General features: G+C 36.8%; 1 pseudogene; it reads left to right on the forward strand.

The window, feature by feature from the left end:
- The first annotated feature begins 8226 nt into the window (after window positions 1-8226).
- On the forward strand, window positions 8227-8345 carry LOC143739442 (5S ribosomal RNA; annotated as a pseudogene).
- The last annotated feature ends 1992 nt before the right edge of the window (window positions 8346-10337 follow it).

Consider the following 10337-nt stretch of genomic DNA (forward strand, 5'->3'; position numbering starts at 1 on the left):
CGATTTCAATTTAATTTAATTATTGTGATTTGATGCAATATTGACTCATTTGGATAAATATTAGGTACACAAGATAAGCATTCATTTTTCTCAAGAAAAAAAAATCTCACCCAATGCTGTAAAAATACAGAGAGCCATATCAGCTGGTAGTATTTAAGGTTAAAAATAGCTCAAATTAAATATAATGCGTGTTTATTACAAATAACAACTTTGATATAAGTAAAAATATAATACATACGTAATATAGTAGTAGGCTACATAAATTTTGAAAAATACTCTCTATAGCTATTTTTTATAGCCAACTATAACATGCTATATGGTCATGAAATGGCTTTCCTGAGGTAACTTAGGGCTAAATGTTATGTGACATAATTGTTCTCCAGCTGTTTTATTGACCTCTTTTCGCGGTTGAAAAACACTGATTGATCGAGGAATATACATTTCGGTAAGTTTTAGGCTGCCCTACTGTATCTTTCAACATTGGTTATTCGTGTTTATTTACTATTAGCTAGAGATGATCGGTTCACGTGCCGCTATAGGAATCTGCCATGTCACATTTACAAGCGCCAAAACGGTATTGTTTGATTTTCGTAATAAAATTAACAGAATCTGAGAGCTGAGATTTTTTTAATATCATGAGTAACGTGCTCTGTCTTGTCTCTTTCCGTGTCCTCTCTTTGGTGCGCGATTTTTCTGTGCGTGAGAAAATGGTTGTGTGACGTGAGAGCGCGTGAAAAGTTACAACATACACACACACAAGCGCGCTTTCTCTCAGACACACTCATCGACTCACGCACACACTCCTGGATGCTTTGCATTTATGTGGTACTTTAGAGTTTGACGAACTCCGTTTGTTATAAGTAAATGTTCCAAACAATGATCCAAGCAGCGCGTTCTTGTCTCCCTCCTTCTTTTTACACGAATGCTAGAACGGCTCCGCAAAGGTCAAAACGGAATGGATTAATCTGCGTTATTTTTTTTAACGCGTTATTTCTCCTCAGATTAATTAATCGAAATTAACGCGTTATTTTGACAGCCCTAGTAAAAATATATAATGTAAACGATAAATCAAGTTTGAGAATTCTGCTGGCAACTGCCTACAGGCCACCAGGGCACCATAAAGATTTTATCAAAGAATTTGCTGACTTTCTATCAGAATTAGTATTGACTACAGATAAATTCCTAATTGTTTGTGATTTTAATATACATGTAGATAATGGAAAAGATGCAATGGGATTGGCATTTAAAGACATTCTTAACTCTATTGGAGTTAGACAACACGTGTCAGGACCTACTCATTGTCGTAATCATACTCTAGATCTAATATTATCACATGGAATCAATGTTGATGTTGTTGAAATTCTGCAGCAGAGCGACGACATCTCAGATCATTATCTAGTCTCATGTAAATTACATTTAGCCAAGGCTGCAAAGCCAACACCGTGTTACAAGTATGTTAGACCTATCACTTCTGCCACTAAAGATTGCTTTATCAATTATCTTCCTAATCAGTTTCATCGTCTCAGCATCCCAGATAGCTTAGAAGAACTTGATATTGCAACAGAAACTTTTAACTCTCTCCTTTCCAGCACTTTAGATACAGTTGCTCCGTTGCGCTTAAAGAAGATTAAAGAAAATAGTCCAACACCGTGGTACAACGAGCACACCCGGGCCCTTAAGAGAGCAGCCAGAAAAATGGAGCGCAACTGGAAGAAAACAAAACTTTCGGATTTCATGGAAGGAGAGCTCGATTGCTTAAAGAGAGGCTTTAAAAGCTGCTAGATCTGCTTATTTTTCAACCCTATTAAAAGAAAATAAACATAATCCAAGGTATTTATTTGAAAAAATGGCTACACTAACGAAAAAGAAAGCTTCAAGCCAAGAAGTTTCCAAGAAATACAGCAGTAATGACTTTATGAACTTCTTCACTTATAAGATTGATAATATTAGGGACAAAATTATAACTATGCAACCGTCTACTACAGCATCACATCAGGGAGTGCATTATAGTCTCCCCGAGGTAAAATTTGATTCATTTGTTGCCATAGGAGAGGAAGAATTTTGCAAACTCGTTAATTCATCTAAATCGACAACATGTATGTTAGACCCTATACCGACTAAACTACTGAAAGAGATGCTTCCAAAAGTCATAGATCCTCTTCTTAACATCATTAATTCATCTTTGTCTCTAGGATACGTACCAAAAACCTTTAAGCTGGCTATGATTAAACCGCTTGTTAAAAAAACGCAACTTGATCCTACAGAATTACTCAATTACAGGCCGATCTCAAATCTACCTTTTCTGTCAAAGATACTAGAAAAGGCAGTATCCTCACAACTGTGTTCCTTTCTTAAAAGAAATGGTATCTGCGAGGATTTCCAGTCAGGATTTAGACCGCACCATAGCACTGAGACAGCTCTCATTAGAGTCACAAATGATTTGCTCTTATCATCCGATTCTTGGTTGTATCTCTCTATTAGTGTTACTTGATCTTAGTGCTGCATTTGACACCATTGACCACAACATTCTCTTAAATAGACTAGAAAACTATGTTGGCATTAGTGGAATTGCATTAGAATGGTTTAAATCATATTTATCTGACCGCTATCAGTTTGTAGCAGTAAATGAAGAGATGTCTTATCGATCACAAGTTCAGTATGGCGTACCACAAGGCTCAGTACTAGGACCGCTGCTGTTCACTCTGTACATGCTACCTTTAGGAGATATCATTAGGAAACATGGAATTAGCTTTCACTGTTATGCTGATGATACTCAGCTCTATATTTCTTCCAAACCTAACGAAACTCACCAATTCACAAAATTATCGGAATGCATAGTTGATATCAAAAATTGATTGACTAGTAATTTCCTACTACTAAATTCTGAAAAAACAGAGATTCTAATTATTGGACAAAAAACTTCCACACGTAATAACCTAGAATACCGTCTAACACTTGATGGCTGCTCTGTTAAGTCTTCGTCGTCAATTAGGAACCTGGGTGTGCTCTTTGATACCAATCCTTCATTTGAAAGTCACGTGTCTAGTGTCTGTAAAACCGCATTTTTCCATCTTAAAAATATATCTAAATTACATCATATGCTCTCATTGACAAATGCGGAACAACTAGTTCATGCGTTCATGACATCAAGGCTAGATTATTGTAATGCTCTACTGGGTGGTTGCCCTGCACGCTTAATAAACAAACTACAGCTAGTTCAAAACGCAGCCGCTAGAGTTCTTACCAGAACCAGGAAGTACGACCATATTAGCCCGGTTCTGTCAACACTGCATTGGCTCCCTATTAAACATCGTATAAATTTTAAAATATTGCTGATTACTTACAAAGCACTAAATGGTTTAGCTCCCCATACTTGAGCGAGCTCTTAACGCATTATAGTCCTTCACGTCTATTGCGATCTCAAAACTCCGGCCAGTTGATAATACCTAGAATATATAAATCGACTGCTGGCGGTAGATCCTTTTCCTATTTAGCACCAAAACTTTGGAACAATCTTCCTAACATTGTCCGGGAAGCAGACACAGTCTGTCAGTTCAAAGCTAGACTAAAAACACATCTCTTTGACTTAGCATTCACATAACACTCTATAGACTTCTTTAATTTAATATTAGGCTGCTTAGATTAGGTCAGCCGGAACTGGGAACACTTCCCTCAAATCCTGAAGTACTCGTTACATCATAAGAAGAATGGCATCTACGCTAATTTTAGTGTCTTTGTTTATCCCGAGGTTTTCCCGCAAGGTGCCGGATCCAGGCCGTTTCCAGATCTGACGAAGGACTTTCGCCTGGACCCGATGACAATGCAGTGCTGAAGTGCCAACTAGCCTCTCCCTATGGAGGATCCCTATACCACTCTACAGATAATGCGTTGTGGAATTTTTCGGTTCGCGTACCTACCCAAAGTGATAAGATAAAATAAAAATTATCAAAATTTATAGACAAGTAGTTTGTTTAGGCATGGTTTGTAAGGAATTATAAACCTGCGCACATATATTCAAACGCACATAACTATAGAATCAATTCTTAATGCACATGTGAACGCCATCAGCGTCTATCACAGGTTCACGTTTAAAGTCTGTTTAGAGAGAACGGTGTCGTCTTAGCGGCCCCTAATTTAATAACAAACTATCATTTAGACGGAAGTGAATCAATCAAAACTAACTTTAGCTGGAAAAAACATTTTTCAAGAGCCACTATAAAACCAAACCAATCTCTGTTACCTTAAATTATATCTTTATCTCTGTAAAGCTGCTTTGAAACAATCTACATTGTTAAAAGCGCTATATAAATGAGGATGACTTGACTTGACTTGACTTATTGTTGTGTCTGCTATGTCTCTTCCTTTCACTCCGTACGCTTGGTTGGTTTTAATTATACTCGGCATTACTTCCTTCAATCTGTTGGCTAAAATTTTCGATAAAATCTTTAAATCTGTATTTAACATCGTTATTGGTCTGTAGTTCTTCAAATCTATCTTCTCTCCTTTTCGCTTGTATATCAATTTCATTAAACCCATTCCCATTCGTTCATTCAGTTCTCCTTTCTTAAAAAACATCTACATATACTTCTTTTAAAATGCTAGTTAAAAAATCTTTTAAAACTATATAAAATTCACTCCCCAAACCATCTATACCCGGACTTTTCTTTTTGTTTAATTCACTTATTGCTCTTTTTATCTCTTCGTCTCTTATCTCTTCATCACACTCTTTTTTGTCTAGTTCTCCAAGGGTTGTTTTTATTTGTTTCAGTAACTCCAGTTTCTCTTCTTCTTTCACTCCCTCTGCACTAAACAAATTCTCATAGTATGCTTTTATTTCCTTTAGTATTTCCTTGTTTGTTCCCACAACCACTCCATTTTTTCCTCTAATTTCTTTTATCATTTTCGCTTTCCCTCTACTTTTTTCTAGATCGAAGAAAAACTTTGTACATTTTTCGCCCTCCACCGTGTATTTTGCCTTACTTCTTAGTCTTGCTCCTTCATATTTCTCCTCCTCCATTTCTTTCAATTTTCCCTCTAATTCTTTTGTTTTTTGTAAATCTTTTCCATTCTCATTTAATTCTTTTTTCAATTTTTCTCTTATTTCTCTCTCCGTATTTCTCTTACTTTTCTGTATTAGCTTGGAGTACTTCATAACTAAATATTTTGTATTTTCCCACCATATTCTTTTATCCTCAATATACATTTCGTTCTCCTTTTCAGTTTCAATAATCTCTTTAACATTTAAAATATAATCTTCATTTTTTGAAATCTCTGTGTTTAAAACCCATACTCCCGGCCCTCTTTTCACAGAACTCCAGTCTATTTGCATAAAAATTGGTTTATGATCGCTTAGACTTGTTTCTTCATATTTAATGTTACTAATAAAATCCCCAACGTTCCTTGTACATAATAAAAAATCAATTCTTGTTTTGCACATAAAATTTCCCACTAATTGTCTTCTTGAATATTCTCTCGTTTTTTCATTTCTTTCTCTCCATACATCGATCATATTATTTTCTTCCATTAATAGCTTCAACTCTTTTCTTCCTTTGTCACTTTTAAAAACCATTCCCTCTCCCATTTCTAATTTGCTAAAAACAGTATTAAAATCACCCATCATTATAACTTCTTTGTATTTCTTTAGGAATTCTCTTAAAACACTAAAAAACTCCTTCTTTTTGTTCTCTTCCATTGGCGCATGAACGTTAACCACAACTACTACTTTCCCCTCAAATTCCATTTCTACTGCCATACATTTCCCTTCTTTATCATTGTATATTGTTTTACCTTTTACACCTCTGTTTTCCTTTATTAAAACCGCTACACCTCTGCCCTGCCTATCATCCCCATTATTATATAAAATCTCTCCGTTCCATCTTTTTCTTATTTCAGTCATAAAACCTTCCCTCCAGTTAGTCTCTTGTAATAAAATCACATCTTCATTCTTGAACATTTCTTTCACTTTCTCAAATTTTCTTACGTCTAAAAGTCCTATGGCATTAAAAGTAACACAACTAAAAGCCATTAAAAGAAAAACAAATAAATACATAAAAACCATTAATCTTCATCTCCTCCCTCCAGATCCTTTAACCCTTCAAACCTATTTTCACAACCTAAAACCTTTAAAATAGTCTTTTTTTCTTGCGTTACCAATATTTGGTTTTACCTTTACTAGTCTTCTTCTTAATTGTCCTTTCCCCTCTCTGTCTTTGTCCGTCGTTGTTTCTTCTTCACCTTCAGTCTCACTTTGATCCTTTGTTTCATGTCCATCTTTTTCCACGTCATCCAGGTAGCTTTTAAAACTGTCCGAAATGTCCATAACTGTCCATTGAGTGTCCTGCTCCATTGTTTGTTCTTTATCGTTCTCTTGTTGTCCTTTCTCTCTGATGCTTGCTGCTCCTTCCATTTCTTGTTGTAGGCTTTCTTCCGGTTGTCCTTCATCAATTTGCCGTTCCTCCTCGTTGTTTGAGACCAAACTTGCCACAAATGGATTTGGTTAAACATTAGTTGGCAAAGTTTAAAACATTATCGCATTAGAGTTGTCGAGAAACATAGACCAAACCACAAAAAGGCAACTCATGAAATAGGGAACTTAGATACCTTGTTCATACAATTCTCAAGTGGATATATAATAGCCACTTGAGATCATATATATATATATATATATATATATATGAATACAGGATTCATTTCTCCTCCTTGGTTAGAATTCAGAGAATGTTCTGTGAACATTCCTTTGGGTCGTAAACGCTGTTATCTAAGAGCACCAGTGATGTTAGTTTTGGTCTCTTTTCACTCCAAAGATGGAAAACATAGTAAACTATATTTTACTGGATATTACTGTACGTATTCTGATTGATCACACCGAAAGCATTCTGGAGGTGTCCAGAACTATGTGTACAAGTTATGGGAATAGACAGTTATATTTAAAATGCATAATGAAGGTATTTATAATTCACTTTAAGCTACGATAAAATCATAGTCATTCCAATGTGACATGGGCAAATGGACACACATAAAAACACATCGAATATATCTGGTTAAATGTCTTTTAAAGAAAATAAGTTTCTTTTCGCTTTGGAATCCACTTCCTTTGGGACATTCCGATCAGTCATAAAATGTCTTGTAATCGGACACCACGCTCTGTCCTGAGTGTGGTCTTCACTGGTGGGGGAATGTGTGTGTGTGTGTGTGTGTGTGTGTGTGTGTGTGTGTGTGTGTGTGTGTGTGTGTGTGTGTGTGTGTGTGTGTGTGTGTGTGTGTGTGTGTGTGTGTGTGTGTGTGTGTGTGTGTGTGTGTGTGTTGGGTTAATTTACATTCAGAGACTTTTGGTCTTTAGCAGGATGTATTTAGTTATTCAGATTCACCCACTTAGCCCAGTCCTTACACTTTGATAGAAAGAAAGTGGATGTGAGTGATGTTTTCAAGAGTGTTGTTAGAAAGAATGTGTTTACAATGTGGAAATACCTAAGCAAAGATGAATTTGAAAGAGCATTTGTAGAAGAAAGTGGATTTATAAGTATAAAAGAAGGCTTAAGTTTAAAATTTTGAAAAAAAAAATGATTATTTTAGTTGGGTAAAAAGTTTTTTTTTGGTTTTGTTTGAATGATGTAATATGACGTAAATTCAAAGTTTATGATGTATATGCAAAATGGACCTAATATGCAATGAGTTTGAGAATGTTAGGTATGAAATATGAGTTATGTAAATATTATTTTTGTACTTTTTGATAAAAAAAAAAAAAAAAGTCACGCCCGATCTTGTCTGATCTCGGAAGCTAAGCAGGGTCGGGCCTGGTTAGTACTTGGATGGGAGACCGCCTGGGAATACCAGGTGCTGTAAGCTTTTTTGATCTAAAAAAAAAAAAAAGAGTCCCTGAGCTTCTTCAGAAAGCCTTTAAAAGTCTCTGAGCTTCTTCAGAAAGCATGAAAGAGTTTGAGTTTTTTTTAAAGTTCTTCTTTGTTTAAAAAAAAAGAGTCCCTGAGCTTCTTCAGAAAGCCTTTAAAAGTCTCTGAGATTCTTCAGAAAGCATGAAAGAGTTTGAGTTTTTTCAAAAGTTCTTCTTAGTTTGAAAAAAAGAGTCCCTGAGCTTCTTCAGAAAGCCTTTAAAAGTCTCTGAGATTCTTCAGAAAGCCTGAAAGAGTTTGAGTTTTTTCAAAAATTCTTCTTAGTTTTCTTCATTAATGGTCTAACCTTTTAAATAGCCCAATTTTGGCAGCAGTTTTCACTTATGGCCATACCATCTTGGTCACGCCCGATCTTGTTTGATCTCTGAAGCTAAGCAGGGTCGGGCCTGGTTAGTACTTGGATGGGAGGCCGCCTGGGAATACCAGGGGCCTCATGTATCAATCTTGCGTACGCACAAAAACTTTGCTTACGCCAGCTTTCACGCTCACGGTCGGATGTACTAACAGTGAAATTAACGTGAGAATGTGCGTTCCTCCACGCCAATTTCATGTCTGGCGTACGTACATTTCTCATAGTTTTTGTCCGTTGGCGACTCTTATAGGCAATGAAGTTAAGTTGCAAACATTACACAGCGAATTGTTCTACAAGTCTATCGCACTACCACCTGTAGGAAGCATTGCTATTAATTTGCAATTTATAAAATAATTTACATATATTGTCACACGAGCCTTATGGGAATATTCTATCAATTATGCAATTAAGTAAGAACATATAAAAGCATATGCAAATTGATACAACCCTTAGTCTATGGCAATGGCAGCTTTGGCCTTATTAGAGGACATTGCTAATGGCAGAATCCGAAGATAACGAGTTTTTAGGGACCACAATGATTTTCTGGCCCAGGATGATGACTGGCTAATCAGCCGTTTCAGATTTCCAAAGGCTATCCTCTTGGAGCTCTGTGCTGAGTTGGGTCCGAATCTAAAGAGAGAGACAGCGAGGAGCCACGCAATACCCGTTCCCTTGCAGGTGCTGACAACACTTGCTTTCCTGGCAACTGGTTCTTTCCAAAGGCAACTGGCAGACCGCTCAGGAATAAGCCAGTCGTCTTTGAGCCACTCAATGCCAGCGGTATGGGTCGGGATCATCCGCATGTCTACCAGGTATAAGGTTCCCATATGATGCAGTTGCCCAGCCAAACATTAAAACGCATTAAAATTTGCAGCGATAGCCGGTTTTCCTAATGTAATCGGAGCGATCGACTGCACACACATTGCTATAAAGGCGCCATCTGAAGAAGAATTTGCATATGTGAATCGGAAATATTTCCATTCAATAAATGTGCAGATAATATCGGTTACCTTCGTGGCAGTCCTGTAGTAAATCCGAGTCTCCCACAGCAGCAGATACTACTCCAGAGAGTAAAGTGTCACCCATAATTGAGGCAACTCTCTGCTCAAAGGGTGTAAGTTCATCGACCCCTTTACCACTGCCTGTTCTGCCCACACTTTGTCGGTGCGCAGCAGTTCTCCATTTAATGTCCACCTTTATATCAGACCATTTCTTTTTAAGTCCATTTACAGTGCGACTTTCAGATCCCACCGCATTGACGGCATCAGCCAAACTCTCCCACTCATATTTTTTCCTTTTGTTATTAATTCCGGAGGACAATTAAAGTTCCAAATATTTTTTTTTTCTCGTTTCTACCTCCGATAGTAGCACCTCCGATTCACTTTCTGTAAAGTTTCACTTCTTGCCGCTTGCTTTAGCCATTTTCTTACTCCTTTCTTTTGCCAAAGTGGACTCATTACCATATTTAAATGTATTTAATTAAGGGAGGAGACTGGGTGGGGCGTTGTGCTCGTGCATGTGCGCTCATTTTTACGTTAATTGGGATGTACAAAGAGAATATGCGTGGGATCCTTCGTACGCAGAGATTCATACATCTGATTTTTTTTGTGCGTACGCACATTTACAGCTTTGTCCGTACGCAATGTTTTAGTATGAATTCAACGCAAGTCTTTGTACATGAGGCCCCAGGTGCTGTAAGCTTTTTTGATTAAAAAAAAAAGAGTCCCTGAGCTTCTTCAGAAAGCCTTTAAAAGTCTCTGAGATTCTTCTGAAAGCATGAAAGAGTTGAGTTTTTTCAAAAGTTCTTCTTAGTTTAAAAAAAAAGAGTCCCTGAGCTTCTTCAGAAAGCCTTAAAAAGTCTCTGAGATTCTTCAGAAAGCATGAAAGAGTTTGAGTTTTTTCAAGAGTTCTTCTTAGTTTAAAAAAAGAGTCCCTGAGCTTCTTCAGAAAGCCTTTAAAAGTCTCTGAGATTCTTCAGAAAGCATGAAAGAGTTGAGTTTTTTCAAAAGTTCTTCTTAGTTTAAAAAAAAGAGTCACTGAGTTTCTTCAAAAAGCCTGAACAAGTCTCTGAGATTCTT

This window comes from Siphateles boraxobius, unplaced genomic scaffold (genome assembly GCF_051911475.1).
Source record: "Siphateles boraxobius isolate OS27281-9 unplaced genomic scaffold, OSU_SipBor_1 16, whole genome shotgun sequence".
Taxonomy (NCBI): Eukaryota; Metazoa; Chordata; class Actinopteri; order Cypriniformes; family Leuciscidae; genus Siphateles; species Siphateles boraxobius.